This window comes from Canis lupus, chromosome 17, assembly GCF_048164855.1.
Source record: "Canis lupus baileyi chromosome 17, mCanLup2.hap1, whole genome shotgun sequence".
Classification (NCBI taxonomy): Eukaryota; Metazoa; Chordata; class Mammalia; order Carnivora; family Canidae; genus Canis; species Canis lupus.
Genome location: NC_132854.1, coordinates 12,099,984 through 12,119,142, shown reverse-complemented (window position 1 = coordinate 12,119,142; position 19,159 = coordinate 12,099,984). Strand labels below are relative to the sequence as shown.

The window sequence follows — 19,159 nt, the reverse complement described above, 5'->3', positions numbered from 1 at the left end:
ACACAATGGAATATTCATTTAAAAAGAGAGTAATCTTACCATTTGTGACAACATGGATGGACATTTGAGGGTGTTAGGCTAAGTGAGATAAGTCAGAAAAAGACAGATACTGATGACCTCAATAATGTAAAATTTTATTATTTTTAAGATTTTATTTATTTTTTTGAGAGAGAGACAGAGTACTGGGGGTGGGAGGACGGTGCAGAGGGAGAGGGAGAAGCAGACTCTGCTGAGCAGGGAGCCTGGCAGAACTTGATTCCAGGACCCTGATTTCTTGACCTGAGCCAAAGGCAGACGCTTAACTGACTGACCCACCCAAGTGCCCTAGTAATGTGAAATTTTAAACCAAACTGAACAAAATTGAAGTTATAGAGAGAATAGATTGGTGGTTGCCTGAACCAGGGATTGAGGGGGGTGGGAGAGATAGGTGAAGGGGGTCAAAAGGTACGAACTTTCAGTTATAAGATACAAACAACTCTTGTTGATGTAATGTGTTTACTGTAATGACAAGTTAATATTATATTGCAGTACTCACTTTGGCAGCACATATATAAAAATCAGAATGATACAGAAAAGATTGGCGTGACCGCTATGCAAGAATAACACATAAATTCATAAAGCATTAAAAAAAATTACTCTATCAGTTGAGCATTTGACTCTTGGTTTCAGCTCAGGTCATGATCTCAGGGTTGTGAGATTGACCCCCATGTCACGCTCCACACTTAGTGGGGAGTCTACTTAAGATTTTCTCCCTCTCCTTCTGTCCCTCTTTCTGCTGTCTCTTTCTAAAAATAAATAAATCTTTAAAAAGAGAAAATTTTGTAGCTATATATGTGACAGATCTTAATAGACTTATTACCACATTGTGGTAAGTGATCATTTTGTAATACACATGAATATTGAATTATGTTGTGCACTGAAACTAATGTAACTTTTATATCAATTCTACCTCAATAAAAATAAAATAACAAGGACAATGATTCAGTGCAATATAGAGTTCTAACACCATTGAAGTAAACTGTACAAATGTAAAATGTACTTATGTGTACAATAAACTATTGTAAAATGAACTGTTATTTTTCTATATAATCTAAATGATTGATTTTGGTTTCTTATGAGCAAGGAGTCTTTAAAAATTTTTAAAGAATATAGTTCCAGGGATGCCTGGGTGGCTTGGCGGTTGAGCGTGTCTGCCTCTGGCTCAGGGCCTGATCCCAGGATCTGGGATTGAGTCCCGTATCAGGCTCCCTCCGGGGAGCCTGCTTCTCCCTCTGCCTATGTCTCTGCTCTCTCTCTCTGTCTCCCATGAAGAAATAAATAAAATCTTTAAAAATATATATATAGTTCCAGAAAATAAAGTACCTAAGGAGGAATAAAATGAAAGTAATCTTGACATTATTAAAATAAGAGTAAAATGACAAGACCTAGATAAGGAGTTGGTAGGATGACTTCTTTGAAACATTTGTAAAATAAAATAATTTATGTTTTATATATATTACTAACAGTTGTTATAGAACTCTGATAGGGACTATTTAAGCTTCTGTGTTTAAGCTATTTTTCTGAAAGAGTAGGTTGGAAGTTTAATAGGCTTTGCCTGCAGTCACTCTGTGAACCACTAGATGGCAGCGTGAGGCAGGACTTGATAATAGAAGCTGTAAGCCTGTTCTGAAAGTTACTAAATGTATCCCAAATGGTGAAATAGTTTTGTAATCAAATAAATGAGAGAGACGTGTTGCAATTGTACAAACAGCTTGAACAGCTTGGATACCATGTGAATATTTTTTAGAGCATGTGTATGCTACAGAATTTAAAACCAGTATTGTGTATGTGTGCTTCTCTTTTCCTAAACTACGTGACCCAAGTATTTCAAACACCATAGGTATAGTAATTGTGAAACTCCTAAAGATACAAATCTAATAATTTTAGGTTCTGATTATGAGTGGGCTCAATACAGTTCAGTTCCAAATTTATAACTAAGCAAGGTGAGGTAACGTCTTGCTTGACCCCAGTGGTAACCTTAAGGAAAAAAAGTACTGTGTCACCTGAAAATTCTTGGGTAACCAAAGAGAATTATAAGCAGCAATTTTTGTTGGAGGGATACAGTAATATTGTTTAGTGATTTGTGTCTCTGAGGTCTTGCATGAGGCACAGGCTGTATTTTTACCAGAATGCATGTGCATGTACCTGTTCGTAAGAAAACGATTGGAATTTAGTAGAGGTGGATATTATAATATCATAATATATCTTAGCTGATTCTGGGGCAGAGATGGAGTCATAGATTTTAATACCTATTTCTAGCATTTCTATATAAAAAACCACATATAAGTATAGGTATCAACAATAAGAATATTCTCAAGACCCATAAACCGGGTAAGTAGGAGACAAGAAGTTTTACTTAGACACATAGTCATATAGAAATTGGTGGTGTTGCTGTGGACAAACACATGAGTTCGTTCTAAGGAAGGATAAAAATAAGGAACAGGAAGCTGAACCGTGAAAGGTGATTTTTATTATACTCTCTGTGTACTTTTAATAACTTAATAATATTTTGTAGTAAATTATTATTTTTGTAAAGTCAGTTTTCATCTTTTTTTTTAATTTTTTATTTTGGAAATGAAGAATTTCCAGTGAGGAAAGGAATACCTTGATGCTCCCCTGTATAAAGTAACTACTTAGTAAATGTTTGAGTGTGTAGTGTGTCCATGCAGATATGAATGAGAGAATTCTCCCACATATTTTACGAGAATGATCATCTCTCTCTAACTTCCCCATTTCTGCATTTCACAAGTGTTTACTGAGCACCAGGTTTATGGTAGATGCTGTTCTGGACTCTAAGGATCCTAAACTGATCAAAACAGAATATTCTCCTTGAATTTACATTTTAATTGGTAGTGGAAGGCAGTAAACAAGATATGTAGTATGTCGGATGATGATATATGCTGTGTAGAAATAAATAAACCAACTAACCAGCCAGACAGGACACGAAATACCAGGGTGTGAGTGGGGTTACAGTTTTAAACAGCATGGTCAGGAATGCCTTCAGTGAGCAGGTGACATTTGAACAGAGCCCTGGAGGAGTCAAGGAGTGAGCCATGTGGCAGGCTGGAGGAGGTATATTTCAGGCATATGGAGCTGCCAGCATAGAGGCAGGCCTTCAGGTGCAGGTCTGCCTGAGGCACCTGTGTAGGTGTAGCAGAGTGGAGGGAGCGGGGAGGTGGTTAGTAGGAGATGAAGTCAGGGTAAGAGGTAAGAGAGGTCACAGGGCCTTAAGGCGATTGCACAGACTTTGGGGTTTATGCAGAGGGCAGTAGGGATCCATTTATGAATCTTGAGATGGAGGCACCCTAGTATATACTTTCTTTTCCAGTATTGTTCTTGTTCCCTTAAGAAAGTATGTAACCATTTAACACATTTACACATTGTTCTGTTACTTCTTGTTCTCCAGTGGTCAAATTCTCCCTCAGGGCAGCCTGCTGCCTGCTATGGTTTGTGATTTTTTTTTTTTTTTTTTTTTTTAGGATTTTATTTATTTATTCACGAGGGACACAGAGAGAGGGAGACAGAGACAGAGGGAGAAGCAGGCTCCATGTATGGAACCTGATGCGGGACTCGGCCCCATGTCCCCAGGATCACGCCCTGGGCCAAAGGCAGGCACCAAACCACCAAGCCACCCAGGGATCCTGGTTTGTGATTTTTGATTGTGAACTCATTTCCAATGGATTTTGTTTGCTGTTGGAGCACCTATGTGCCATCTCATGAAAGGATTCCTACAGAGGGACTTTATTTTTACTACTGATGAGTTCCCAGGGATTTTTGTTGTCCCAGACTGACTTTTATATTATTTTCTTACCTTAGAGTTTCCATACCATTCTATACCATTCAATCTAGACCATAAATTTAGGTATGATATAGGCCATGGATTTTTACTATTTGTTGGAGCAGTTTATTCTTTTCTATTTCAAGGCCCTGATGAGAGCTGAATGTCTTCACTGCTTCAGCGGGCGGAGTGGAGTATTTTTAGCCTTCTCTGTAAAATACACAGGTCTTTGAGCATCTGGGCACAGTCCCAGGTGCTACTCCTTAATTAAGCAGCTTGAGGCCATGTCTTCTTCTTTTTTTTTTTTTTTTAATTTTTTAAAAATTTATTTATGATAGTCACACAGAGAGAGAGAGAGAGAGAGGCAGAGACACAGGCAGAGGGAGAAGCAGGCTCCAGAGGCCATGTCTTCTATCTCTGAGTAGGCCTAAAAATCTAGCCCTGACCTGAGGGGCTTGTATTTAAGTTTCTTGAGGTTACTGAAGCAGCATATGCTTTGATTTTTGTCTTTGTTCTGGTATTTGGCTTTATTACAGAAATTTTTAAACAGATACAGAAGTGGAAAGAATACTGTAATGAACCCAAGTTTCAACTTCACCACCTTCAGCAGTGACCAACTCCCGGCCATCTTGTTTTATCTGTATCCTCACTTAACACTTATGTTATTCTAACAGTCCTGTGATAGACTGTCTTTAGTATATAAAGCCAGGAGCAAAAATGAAGGGTCAGAGGGTATGTGTGTGTGTGTGTGTGTGTGTGTGTGTGTGTGTGTGTGTGTGTGTATGCTTACATATGCCTGCTTGTTTGGGCCTTATTCTGTGCCATTGGTCTATTTATCTGTTCATGTGCCCCATACTCCAATGTCTTTAAATGATTTTACTTTTTAGAGCATGTTAATATCTAGTAGAACAAGTCACTTTTTTGTTCATCTTTTAAAAAAATAACCTTGGGATGCCTGGGTGACTCAGCAGTTGAGTGTCTGCCCTTGGCTCAGGGCGTGATCCCAGAGTCCTGAGTCCCACATCAGGCTTCCTGCATGGAGCCTGCTTCTACCTCTGCTTATGTCTCTGCCTCTCTCTCCATCTCTTGTGAATAAATATATAAATAAAATCTTAAAAAAAAATAAAAGTAAAAAAATAACCTAACTCTCCATGTACTTTTATTCTTCCATACAAATTTTAGAGTAAGTTAATCAGTTATTTTAGCTGGAGTTTGAGATGACATTTAGTTTATAGATTGATTTGGGAGAGAACTGATACCTTTGGTAAGTTTTCTTATCCAAGCTTATAAAATATCTGTTTATTTATAAGATCTATGTTTATAAGACTTAAGCATTTTTTGTGCAGATTTTTTTGTATTCTTAGATACTGTGTAGTTTTTATTAAAGTAAATGCTATTTTATTATGTTTCCTAACTACTTGTTTTATTGCTGGAGTAGAGAAACATTATTGATTTTCGTAAGTTATCTTGCATTTAATAGCCATATTGAACTCTCCTGTTACTGATTCTGTTCATTTTTCTATGTGGCATGATAGTGTATGTTTTACTTTTTAAGAAACTACCAAACTGTTTTCCAAAGTGTCAATAACATTTTGCACTCTCATCAGCAATGTGTGAGAAACCCCATTACTCTGCATCACAGGTAATTTAGCAGTACCAATTTAAAAAAAATAGCCAACCCAAAGGATGTACAGTGGTATCTACTGCTTACTATTACTTTATTTTGTATTTTCCTAATGACTAATGATGTGTTGAGCATTTCTTCATATGCTTCTTTGCTATTGGTATATCTTTCAAATCTCTTCCTCCTTCCTGTTAAAACAATTTTTTTTTCTTATTGTGAAAGTTTTTAACATTTTGGACACCAGTTCTTTATCAAATGTGTATTCTGCAGGGCACATGGGTGGCTCAGTTGGTTAAGCATCTGCCTTCAACTCAGGTCATGATCCCTGGGTCTTGGGATCAAGTCCCTCATCGGGCTCCCTGTTCAGCGGGGAACCTGCTTCTCCCTCTCTTCCATGCTCATGCTCTCTCTCATGGTCTCCGTCTCTCAAATAAATAAGATCTTTAAAAAAAAAAATGTATCCTGCAAATATTTCCTCCCAGTCTGGCTTGTCTTTTGACTTTCTGAATCATGATCTTTGAAGACCATAGGTATAAATTTTGATGAAATCTGATCTGTCAGGTTTTTTTTTTTTTTAATAGCTCATGTTTATTGTATTCAGTCTAAGAAAATCTTTAATTCATGGTTGCAGAGATTTTGTACTTTTGTGTTTTTTCACTTCGGTATGTGACCCATTTTGAGTAAATTTTTATATATGTATGAATTATGAGTTGAAGGTCATTTGTTTAAATATGAATGTCTAATTGTTCTAGCTTCTGTTATTGAAGAAAGTATCTTTTTGAATAGAATTATCTTGGAATCTTTGTTAAAAATTACCTGCCCAAGTACATATGGGTCTATTTCTGGACTCTGTATTCAGTGTCACTGATATATATTTCTCCTTTTCTCAGTAGTACTGTGTCTTGATTATTACAGCTTTCTAAATCTTAAAGTCAGATATTATGAACCTTCAAACTTTTTTTTTTTTTTTCCCAAAATTGCTTTGGCTATTCCAGTTCATTTGCTTTCTGTTACGAATTTTGGAATTTTGCTGGGATAACACTGACTTTAAACATCAATTTGAGGGGCAGCCCTGGTGGCTCAGCAGTTTAGTACTGCCTTCATTCAGCCCAGGGTGTGATCCTGGAGACCCGGGATCGAGTCCTACGTTGGGCTCCCTGCATGGAGCCTGCTTCTCCCTCTTCCTGTGTCTCTGCCTCTCTTTCTCTCTGCATCTCTCGTGAATAAAGGGAGGATAAATAAAATCTTAAAACAAAAACAAAAACCCACATCAATTTGAGGAAAATTGGTATTTAAATAATACTGAGTCTTTTAATCCATGCACATGTTATACTTCCATATATTTAGTTCTGTTTTTTTTTTTTTTAAGATTTTATTTATTCATGAGAGACACACAGAGAGAGGCAGAGACATAGGCAGAGGGAGAAGCAGGCTCCCCCAACAAGGAGCCCGTTTCGGAACTCAATCCTCAGGCCCTGGGATCACTCCATGAGCTGAAGGCAGATACTCAACCACTGAGGCATGCAATGATCCCTATTTAGTTCTGTTTTTTAAAAAAAATTCTCTCTCTAGGAATTGTAGTTTTCAGTATAAAAATTTTGTTATATCCATATCTGAGTATTTCATGGTAAAAGGTACTTGCATTTTGAAAAAATTTTAGTGATTTGCTAGTATATAGAAATACAATTGATTTTTTTTTCCAGTGGAGTTTATTCCAGGAATACTGATATAGTTTAGTATAAAGAGATCTATCAGCATGTATCATGTATTTCTTTACATGAAATAGGTCAGTAGGTCAAAGGCATCACAAGTGGTCATTTGACAATTCAGATATAGTCAAGTCATGTCCATGCTTGAAACCATAGCTTTTTCTTGCTTTTTTTAAAAAAGATTTTGTTTATTTATTTTGAGAGAGAGAGAGCAAGAGAGAAAGCATGATCAAGGAGGAGGGCAGAAGGAGAGGGACAGACAAGCTCCCCACTGAACAGGGAGCCTGACTTGGGGCTTTATCCCAGGACCCTGATCTCGGATTGTGACCTGAGCCAAAGGCAAGCATTTAACCAACTGAGCCACCCAGGCACCCTGCTTTCTTTTGCTTTTTAATTTTATTTTTTGGGGGATCCCTGGGTGGCGCAGCGGTTTGGCGCCTGCCTTTGGCCCAGGGCGCGATCCTGGAGACCCGGGATCGAATCCCACGTCGGGCTTCCGGTGCATGGAGCCTGCTTCTCCCTCTGCCTGTGTCTCTGCCTCTCTCTCTCTCTCACTGTGTGCCTATCATAAATAAATAAAAAATTAAAAAAAAATTTTATTTTTTGAAATTATGGTAAAAAAAAAATCCCACATAATATAAATTTATCTAGTCTTAGCTATTTTTATGGGTGGTAATGTTAAATATATTCACATTGTTGTGCAGCAGCTCTCCAGAACTTTTTCATCTTGTAGAACTGATACTGTACTTATTAAACAGTAACTCTGAGAGGCCCCTGACTGCCTCAGTCAGTAGAGCATGTTAGGTTCTCAGGGTTGTGAGTTCAAGCCCCACATTGGGCATAGAGCCTACTTAAAAACAAAAAACAAAAAAACCGCAACAGTAACTTCCCATTTCCCATTCTTCCTAGCCCTTTGTACCCACTAGTCTACTTTCTCACAGAGCTGCTCTAGTAGCCTTTTGTTGTTGTTATCGATCCTTTTAGATTTTCTACATAGATATTCATGTTGTCTGAGAATAGAGATATTTTTGTGCCTCTCCAATCAATTTGCCTTTTATTCATTTTCTTGCTTATTGCACTGTCAAGGACACACAGTGCGTTGTTGCATAGATGGAGAGAGTTGATGGACCTTGTCTTGTTCCAGATCTTTGGGGGAAAAGCATTCAGTCTTCATCATTAAGTATGTTAGTAGAGATATTTATTATTAGATTCCCTTTATGGGGTTGAGGAAGTCTATTTTATTTATTTATTCATTCATTCGTTCATTTATTTATTTATATTTTTAAAAGATTTTATTTATTTATTCATGAGAGAGAGGAGGGGCACAGACACAGGCAGAGGGAGAAGCAGGCTCCATGCAGGGAGCCTGACATGGGAATCGATCCCGGGTCTCCAGGATAACACCCTGGGCTGAAGGCGGCGCTAAACTGCTGAGCCACCAGGGCTGCCCTGAGGAAGTCTATTTTAATTTATAGTTTGCTTAGAGTTTTTATCATGAACAAACTGAGTTTTGTCCTTTTTTTTTTTTTTTTTTTTTTTTTTTGGCATCTACTGGTATGGTCTACTTAGACTGTTTATATTGTGTGTTACATTGATGTTTGGATGTCATGCATTTCTATGATAAACTCCACTTGATGTATTCTCCCTTTTAGATATTTTGATTTGATATTTTGTTGAGAACTTTTATGTCTATATTTTTGTATGATATTGGTCCATAATATTATGGTTTTCTTATAATATTTTTGTGTGCTTTTGGTATTAAGGTAATGTTGGTAAAATTGACAAATTTTACCAAAACTAGTTGATAAAATTAGCTGGGACGCATTACCTTCTCTTCTATTTTCTTATAGTGTTTCTGAAGAATTAGTATCATTTCTTCCTTAAACATTTGACAGTTTTGGCCAGCAAAGCCATATGGCCTAGAATTTTCTTTTTTGGTAGGTGTTTTTATTTTTTCTCCATGTCTTCAGTTTCTTTTACATATTAACAACTGTAAAAAATTATTCGGATGTTTATACACACGTGAATGTTTATACACACGTTGGTGTTTACTTATAATTACAAAATTTGGAAGCATCCAAGGTGTCGTTCCATAGGTGAATGGATAAACAAACTTGGCATATCCAGACAATGGATTATTATTCAGTGCTAAAAAGGAATGAGATTATAGGGGCACCTGGATAGCTCAGTTGGTTAAGTATCTGATTCTTGATCTCGTCCCAGCTCAGGTCTATCTCAGAGTTGTGAGTTGGGCTCCATGCGAGTGTGGGGCCTACTTAAAAAAATATAGTAATTAAAAAATGAGATTATCAAGCCATGAAAAGACCTGGAACCTTAAAGGCACACCAATTTGAAAAAAAGGCAATTAAGGGCAATTTGAAAAGGCTACCTGATGTGTGATTTCCAACTATATAACATTCTGAAAAATGGAAACCGTGAAAAGATCAGTGGTTGCCAGGAGCTAAGGGGAAGGATGGGATGAATGGGCAGAGCACAGAGGATTTTAGATCAATGAAACTATTCTGTATGGTACTGTAGTGGTAGGTATCTGACACCATAGAATGTCCAACAAGAGTGACTCATACTATAAACTATGGACTGAATGATAATATGTCAGTGTTAGTCCATCAGTTGTAACAAGTACATGACTCTGGTGGAGGATGTTGATAATGGAGGAGATTGCGTGTGTGGGTGACATATCCATAACCTTTCCATTTTACTATGAACCTAAATTGCTCTAGGAAGAATAAAGTTTTTAATTGAAAAAAGTCTAAATGATTTTTTTCTATTCTTTGTGTTCAATATCATTGATTTCTCCCCCCTGCCATTGTTATTTCCTTCCTTCTGATTACTTTGTCATTAATTTGATAGTCTTTATTTACTTTCTTAGGGCAGAAGCCTAGACCAGCGACTTGAAACCTTTCTTTTCTAATATAAATGTTCAGTGCTATACACTTTCTATAAGCACTGCTTTAGCTGCATCCCACAGGTTCTTTGACGTGTTTATTTTCGTTCAATTAAAAATATTTTCTGGCATCCTTTGTGATTTCCTCTTTGATTCATGAGTTATTCAAAAGTGTATTGTTGGGCAGCCCCGGTGGTGCAGCGGTTTAGTGCCGCCTGCAGCCCGGGATGTGATCCTGGAGACCCGGGATCAAGTCCCATGTCAGGCTTCCTGCATGGAGCCTGCTTCTCCCTCTGCCTGTGTCTCTGCCTCTCTCTCTCTCTCTCTCTCTGAATAAATAAATAAATAATCTTTTTAAATAATCTTAAAAAAAAAAGTGTATTGTTTTATTTCCAGGATTTCCCAAATATATTTGTTACTGGTTGCTAATTCTGAATATTCGGAAAACCTGTTTTGTATGATTCCAGTTCATTTCAGTTTGTTAAAGTTTGTTTTTTGGCCTATCTTGCTAACTATTCCATATGCACTTAAAAAAAGTATATATTCTGATGTCATTGGGTGGTGTGCTCTAGGAATGTCAATGGGTCAAGTGGTTGATACGGTTTTTATGTCTTCAGCATCCCTGCTGGTTTTCTGTCCACTTGTTCTGTTACTTGCAGAGTGAGGAATGTTGAATACTTGAACTCTAATTGTGGATTTGTCTATTTCTTTTTGATTGCCCTTCATTTCAGCTTTCTGTAGTTTCCTCCTCAATTCTTTTTTTTTTTTTTTTTTTTTTATTTATTCATGAGAGACACAAGAGAGAGGCAGACACATAGGCAGAGAGAGAAGCAGGCTCCATATGGGGAGCCCGATGTGGGACTCAATCCTAGGACTTCAGGGATCATACCCTAGGCTGAAGGCAGATGCTCAACTGCTGAGCCACCCAAGCATCCTCCTCCTCAATTCTTTTTTTTTTTTTTCTTTTTTAAGATTTTATTTATTTATTCATGCAAGACACAGGCAGAGGGAGAAACAGGCTCCATGCAGGGAGCCTGACGTGGGAGCCTGATTGTGGACTCCATCCCAGGTCTCTAGGATCACGTCCTGGGCTGAAGGTGGCGCTAAACCCCTGAGCCACCCTGGCTGCCCTCCTCAATTCTTAATGAAGCACTTCCTCCACAAGTATTCCCAAAGTTTGTCTTTGTGCATGGCAAAGCCATGCGTTCTTGTATAAATGAAGATTTTTTTCTTGTATACAAGATTTTTTTCATTTGCTGTCACTTTTAAATAATGATTTGTATGGATGAGAATTTTAGGTTGAAGTTCGTTTTCTTTATTATTTTCATAGTATTCCTCCATGATCTTATTGAATCTCGTGTCTTGAGAAATCTGAGGTTGATCTTGTTCTTTGTCATTTGTTTAGCCCTTGGAAGTTACTGAATTTACCCTTTACTTTCTTAAATATCACTTAATTAGTAATGTCTGTACATATAGATTATCTTTAAATTGTATGGCTAACCCTTAATTGAAATATTTTTGTGTTCTTCAAATATATTCTCTCCATCCCTACCCCTTCTCCTCAGCCTTCTGTGCTGACTTCTGGGAGAGTTCCTTAGTTGTTGGTTTTGGTTTCTTTCTTTTCAGCTTGGTAATTCATTCCACAACTGTATCCAACCCATCTGTTATGTTTTTCATACTTAATGTTTCCATATACTCTGATTTCATATTTTTAATATCTTCTCTTTTTCTAGTATAGTTATTAATACAGATGATAATTTGGAGTTCTTCCAAAAATTCTGTTTCATTAATAATGCCATGCAATTTGTTATTTCTCTTTTGTTGTGATTGTATTCTAAGAATGTCTAGCTGTTTGGGCCTCAAAACTCATGTTCCTTTGAGGCATATTAAACTATTTTGGTGATGTTAGATCAGATGTGGGGGGAATGAGCCCCCCAGGTTTGAGAACCCACAGTCACCACAGCATCATTTGTTTCCCACTCTTGTTTGCTGATGTTCCATTGGGCATGTAGGCTACTTGGGTATTCATCTTCAAACTCTTAGAAATAAACAATATTGAGAAGCAGCATTTTTCTTTATATGGTGATTTGTCTGGGGTGGGGGGAAGCAGGATATGAGGAAGAAGTAGATGAGGGAATGCTGTGCCAGTACCAGCCTTGTAGTGTGGTTGACAAATGTATTGGAGATCTAACGAATAATACTTGGTGACAGTCTGTGATGAGGTGCTTTGGACTCAATCTGGCTTTCACCTCTTTTGGTTGTGCACTTGGTGGGCCCCATCAGTCAGGGAACTCATGCGTTTCCATTGAATTTTTCATGAGTTATTTTGATCATCTCCTCTTCCATTTTCTTGGTTCTCTCTTTCCAAAGATCCTGTTATCTGGTTAAACAGGTCTATTTTTAATCTTTTTTTTTCTTCTCTTCCTTTTTTGTATTTTTGCGCTCCTTGCTGAGAAACTACTTGAGTCCTATCTTCTAACTTTTTTTTTTTAGATTTTATTTATTTATTCATGAGACACACAGAGAGAGGCAGAGAGACATAGGCATGGAGAGAAGCAGGCTCTCCGCAGGGAGCCCAATGCAGGACTACATCTCCAGACTGGGATCAAGCCCTGAGCTGAAAGCAGACCCTCAACCACTGAGCCACCCAGGCATCCCTCTTCTAACTTTTCTAATTAATATTTTAAAATAAACTTTTGTTGTTTTTTTTTTTAAAGACAGAGAGAGAGAGAGAGAGAGGCAGAGACACAGTAAAATAAACTTATATTGAAGGACAGCATGCACATGTCCTATGTTCAGAGCCTATTGAATTTTTACAAAGTGACATTCTTTTAAATTTAAACACCATCCAGATAAAGAAGTAGAGCATCACTTGCACTTTTGCTGCCTCCCAATCACTACTTCCTTCCCAAAGTCTGTACTGACTTTTAATACCTTCCTCCCCCAAAGTCTGTACTTACTTTTAATTTTGTCTGCTTTTGAATTTGGTATAAATGGAAATATAGACTCAATGTCTAGTGTCTTTCTCTTGGTATCATGTTCAGTTTCATCCATGTACCTCTTAGTAGTTCACACTGTATCATTTACCATGTAGTGTTCTGGCATGTGAATTGCTACTGTTTATCCATTTTACTGTTGATGGACTTTGGGGTTTATATTTCCTTGATGACTAATCAGTTGAAGTACTTTTTCATCTTTTGAGTAGCTTTTAAATACTTTTGCTCTCCTAGTTTTAATTTCCAGTGGTTCCTTTTTATTTTCAGAATACTCATTTCTGCTGGCATCCTGAATTTTTTTTCCATGGACGTAGTATTTTTTCTTACATCTCTTATGATATTATGGATAATCCCTGCCCCACTGCCAGGGTTTTTCATTTCCCTGCACAATTTCTGTTTCTTCTGAGTTCCTTCTTTTCCTCTTTGTTGTCTGCTTTTGATGTTAGGGGTTTTCCTTAAATATCTCTGAGCCTTTGGCTATCTGTTTATATTTAGGAGCAAGCTTCTAAAAAAGGCTGATTGAAGAAATGGAATTGTGTGCAAGGTGCTGAAAGACCATGAACTTCATTGTAGGGCCTCCTGGTTGGGATGTCACTATGAACTCTCAGTATCAGAATCTATGCATTTATGTCTTTTTTCCTCTCATGAATTGTCAGATTGCCCAGAGCATACTCTCTTGTCTGCTACTTATAGGGTGTAAGTCTAGGAGTCTTAACATTTAATATATAAACTTTGATTTTTATTTTTATTTTTATTTTTTTTAAAGATTTTATTTATTTATTCATAGACACACACACACACACACACACACACACAGAGAGAGAGAGAGAGAGAGAGAGAGAGGCAGAGACACCGGCAGAGGGAGAAGCAGGCTCCATGCAGGGAGCCCAACGTGGGACTTGATCCTGGGTCTCCAGGATCACACCTCAGGCTGCAGGCGGCGCTAAACCGCTGCGCCACGGGGGCTGCCCCTGATTTTTAATATTATATTTGCACTCTCATATATGTTTGCATGGGAGCCCCCCAGTTGCAAAGACATTCCTTGTTAACCATTTCTAGATAATATACCCCAGTCAATCACTGGGATGGGAAGGAGCAGTCAGCAGGTGGGCAGACTATTGGGAGAAGATAAGTGATCAGGCTGTGTCTGAGCAGTTCCAGAGAAACCTGGCACTGCCAGTGCTACAGCCCTGGAGAGTGAAGTGTTCATTCAGTTTGCTTCTCAGATTTCACCATTGCTGGTTTCATATTTCATTTTCTCAGATATGCCAAGTTTAGTTAGCACTCTATTCCTGTTTTTCCAGCTTAGGGAAATTTTTATAGTCATCCACTCTTCCTTTTTTGGTGGGTTTATGCCTTTTAAAAAATCTTTTAATATTCTTCTGGCACGGTTCCAGTAGGGAACAGAGGAGGTGAGTACATGGGCTCAATCCACCATTTTTAACTGGCAGTATTGTTTAAAAGTGAGTGTGTGTTTTAAGAACACTTAAAATTGTAGATTCAAATTATTTTTTCTCCATTGATTATATCAGGTTATCTCTACAAGCCTTCAGAAATTTTTTTTAAAGTCATTGTACCTTATGTTCCTCTCAGTGTTCTTTTACTCAAAATAAAATAGACTTTGTAACCAAGTACTATATTGTCTTTCAGTATATCGGTCATTTTATCTCCCCCAATTGTAGCAACCAGTAGCATTTCTTCAAGGCTCATTCTTTGTTTCCTTGCAAATTATGTTTTAGTCATTGACATGCTGTTCCCCGTAGTCTGCTGGAGCAGCGGTGGTGAAAGGAGCAAAGAGGAGGATGCTTGGTATCCATTTCTGTCTACAGAAATTTAATGTTCTGAGTTCTACAAATACTCCCTTTCTAGCAGGATAAATTTCCTACTAATCTCATCATAGGAGGACCTTTCCTGTTGCTCTTGGTGACCAAATTATATGTTTGACTTAGATCTTGCTTTATCCAGAGTTTCTAATTATGCTTCTTGGCATTGCAAAAGGGTAAAACTTTCCAGGAATGGGCACAGATGATTCAGAATGCTAATAAATATGCCACCATAATTATTTGATGGAGTAATTTGGTTATTTGGACCTATTTAAAAGAATCAGTCATAGATATTTAAATGTAATTGTTGATTTTGTAGTCCTATGTTAGACTTTCAGTTGTGCCATGGTGTTACGGTGGTAAAAGAGTTGGTGCCAAGAGGTAGTGTTAACTTTTAATCTTGAAAGTGCTAAGGGATTAGGTTCTCTACAGCCAAGAGCCAATTGGAGAGTTAGCAGCACACCTATAATCATCTGTGGTCATCTTGTATATCAACCGTTGGGATATTTTAAGGGAAGTGGGTATTGTGGGCAAAGTTAACAATAAGTGACAGTTAGCTTTCTGAATTATTTGTCCCTCTGACTAGAACTTGGGCTAAATATTTAACATATAATCATTACAGCTTGAGTGATGATCAATGCCTTTATTTTAGAAGAAAAGGGATATTTCTCAAGACAAAGATAGAGCTGCCAGGGCCTCCAGATTTGAAGTGATCACATTAATGTGTTTAGAATGATAGATTAACTGAATTGAATGAATAGATATTTTAAATCTCTTCTCTCCTTTGATTCCTATCAAAAAATACTTTGTGAAATTTGGTATGGTTATATCTGTTTTACTGGTATGAAAATGGATTCTCAGACCAAGAAATCTGCCCAGGAGTATGTAATTCAGTTGACCAGAGTTGGAATTTTGACCCAGATCTCTCCTAGATCTAAAAACAGACCTAGATCACTCCTTGATCTAAAACACAGAGTGTTTCCCAGTCAAGATAAGTTAGTAGAAGTTGACAGGTTGGTGGTTCATCCTGTTTATCAATTTGCAGAGGATTATGTTTCTGAGTATTGATTATAAGAAATATTGAGGTGTTCTCTCCTAATGAGTTTCTCTTTATAAAGTCTCCTGTTGTGTAGCTAAAACCTTTGGAATTAAGTCCTGTTTCCTTCCACTCTCTCACCCTCTTCACCCTTTAACTTCTTCCCCACCCTTCTCTGCTCACCCCTAGTCCTTCTTCCCCCTTCCAGAAATACCTTACTGCTTTGGCTAGACTCACCAGAGATTTTAGTAAGTAGGTACTTAAATGTAATTGTACCAAGCAAAGTTGACTAATGAGACAGAAGTTTCTCAAAACTTATTCAGAATGAGAGATATGAGATAATAAATAACCTCAGCTCATGGGCGGCAGGAAAACTAAAAAGTAACTTCTTGCAGAAGCTTTCTTTGAGCATCCTTGTCCTCAGACTAGGTCACGGTCTCGAGAGATGTTTTCTGAGAACATTTCTCATTGCACTTATCACCATAAAAATTGAATAATTCATTGTGTAATGAATGGTTTAATATCTGTCTCCTCCAGTAGAATTGAAGCTTTATGCAAGCTAATCACAGTCTCACCTACTTACTGATCCTGCCTCGCTTAGCTTAGTGGCTCCACCTAGTGGGCACCTATGTTGGATGAGTGGGTGAATGGATGGCGGATGGGTGGACAGAGTAAATAAATGAATGAAAAGGCATTGGTCTTTTGATTGCATTTCTTCTGCTTTTGTCTGGACTCTTGCAGGAACCTTTCTGTCACCATCTCAAAGCTATCATCTACACTGTTCCACGCCCCCTGAGTTTACCTCCAAAGGAGATCTTATCTTTATTCCTTTACGCCTTCAGAAACCTGTGACTTCCCACTGCTGTCTGTTAGTGAGGCACCTCAGAATTGAGTTCCTACCAACCTTTCTAGTCTCATTTTCCCTCATTCTCCCCTTATACTCTACACATCAGGTTCGGTGCATTATTCACCTCTACTTGTCACTTTTGTGTCATTTCCCATCTCTCTGAATTTGTGTATGCAGATAGTTCTGATTGCAGCATCCTTTCTCCCTTGCTTGGCCAACTTCTGCTTATCCTTCAAGACTCACCTGGAATATCTAGTCTGTGAAACCTTCCCCCAGCCAGAATTAATCACTTATCCATTTGTGTTCACAGATGACTTTATGCTTACAAGTTACATATAATATTTATTACTTGATTTTGTAATTATTTACCTAATTGACTACTCTTTCAAATTAAGAGCAGGCTCTTCTATTTTATGGCTCCTTCAGTGTGGAGCATAAAGTAGGGAAAAGACTGTTTTTTAATATGAGAGAGACCTGGCTGTGATTGAGATTTTGGGCTGCCACATGCTAGTTACTTGAATTATTCTTTTGTATTAATGGCTCGCTCTTTTCTTTTTTTTTCCTCTGTCTCTCTCTCAGGAAGTCACCTCAGATCTGTTACTCAGAAAAATATAAACATTGAATTCCAAATTTGAGTTAAAGAATTGAAATGTGGATTTATGAAATCATTTCCAACATCTTATCTAGAGAGAAATATATGATCCATTCATTCTGTCATTCTCAAAATATCTTTCTCAACCAAGGTCTCAATCTTCCCACCAGTTCAGTATTTGGGTGTGTAATGCCATGTGTATGACGTATCTGTTAGGAGTCAGTGAGCACACACCATGTCCCATGTACCATGTGCTGCCTCGATGTCACTTTAATCCTCAGAATAATCCTCTCCAGTAAGGAAACAGGCTCAGAAACCTTGAGCACCATTTTCTGTAAAGTGATGAAAGAAAAATCATGATGTTAGAAAATAAGTATGGAGAGGAAGTGGCTTATGTGCTTGATATTGTCCCAGGAGTGATTAGGAAATGAAATAGCTACTCAGTGTAATCGAGATATTAGTAAAATTTGAAGCCCAGTGTCTTTAGAAGCAAATAAAATGGCATACAGAATTTCTTAACTTGGAGATTGTTGGTTACTTGTGAAAGGAGATGCTGGCTTTTCATATTGCAGGGTTTCCTTGACAGTTTCAAGGGTCAGAGTGTCTTTCCAGGGTACAGATTTAATGTGTTCTGTTCAGAAGGGTCTGTAGGCTGTCATGAGAGGGTTGTGGAAAGCCACGTGATCAGTGATTTTATATGTGAATGTGAGGAGTTGGTCTAGTTAGCCTAACCCACTTTTCTCAACCTTGGTCAGCACTTTCAGCTACATACTTCTTCACTGGGGGGCGGGGGGAGCTATGCTGTGCTTTTGCAGGGTGTTCAGCAACATCCCTGGCCTCCACCCACTAGATGCCAATAGCAACCCCACCTAAACATGTCTTGACAGCTAAACATGTCTCCAGATATTGCCAGATGATGCTTGGGCGGGCAAAATTGCACCCGATGGAGGGTCACTGACTTAAACTGAGCTCTTATGGCACCGATCACCTGTGTTTTGAAATCCCATAATGTGCACGGTGCTGGGTGGTAAGTAGAACCTTGAAAAGAGCCCACACCCTTGAGTTGCTGGCCTGTGAAGCTTGCTGAGGTCTTTTGACTATGTAGAATATTTCTAGTAGTCGACTGAAATAGCTTTGGTTGAAGCTACTAGTAAAAATTTGTTTCAAAGAAGTTCAACATCTGTTTTCATTTCTGCTTTTGTAAGTTGCTTTGCTACTCAATTCCTTTATTTTAGATGTTTCCTCTTAGAACTTAAAACATTTGAGTATATGTCAGAATTTCTAGTTTAATGGGATACGTTTTATTTAATGCAGAAATAAAACTATTAATAACTTTAACTTAAGATAGGACAGTGGAAAGTTTAATGTTACGTCAAGCTGCAATGACAGCAATGTAGATAATAGTGAAGGGAACTACAAGTCTGGTATATTCGAGATTCACTTCCTGTTCTTGTTTATCATTGGAAAGTTGCACCTTATGAAAGATTTGAGATTCAGATCATTGCATTATTCTAAGAAAAAAAGTTCAAAATGCTAACCACGTCTTGGTAACCATAGCAATCAATATATACAGCATGCAAAAATAATCTCATACCTCTCTTAGGGTTGAATTTTTGTGTGTGTATGATTTGTGTTGAGTTTTGAAGTATTTAATGTGCTTTTGTTATCTGAGGTCAAAGGGAAAAAGGCTTTCTCAGTTATGAGAGCACAGGCATGCTTGTTAGTTGAAGTAATAGAACGAACTCTGGCTTATCTAGCAGAAAGGGAGTTTATTAGTAAAGCAGTTCAGAGAAGATTTGGGATGGCAAAG

At 37.8% G+C, this 19,159-nt stretch overlaps 1 protein-coding gene and 1 non-coding gene across 3 annotated transcripts in view; both read left to right on the top strand.

The window, feature by feature from the left end:
* The window catches only part of UBAC2 (UBA domain containing 2), a 179,510-nt gene that overhangs the window by 56,207 nt on the left and 104,144 nt on the right, over positions 1-19,159 (top strand). The window lies entirely within an intron of this gene.
* Positions 528-634, top strand: LOC140608505 (U6 spliceosomal RNA). The gene has a single exon (XR_012010525.1). It is a non-coding gene; the product is annotated as a U6 spliceosomal RNA (small nuclear RNA).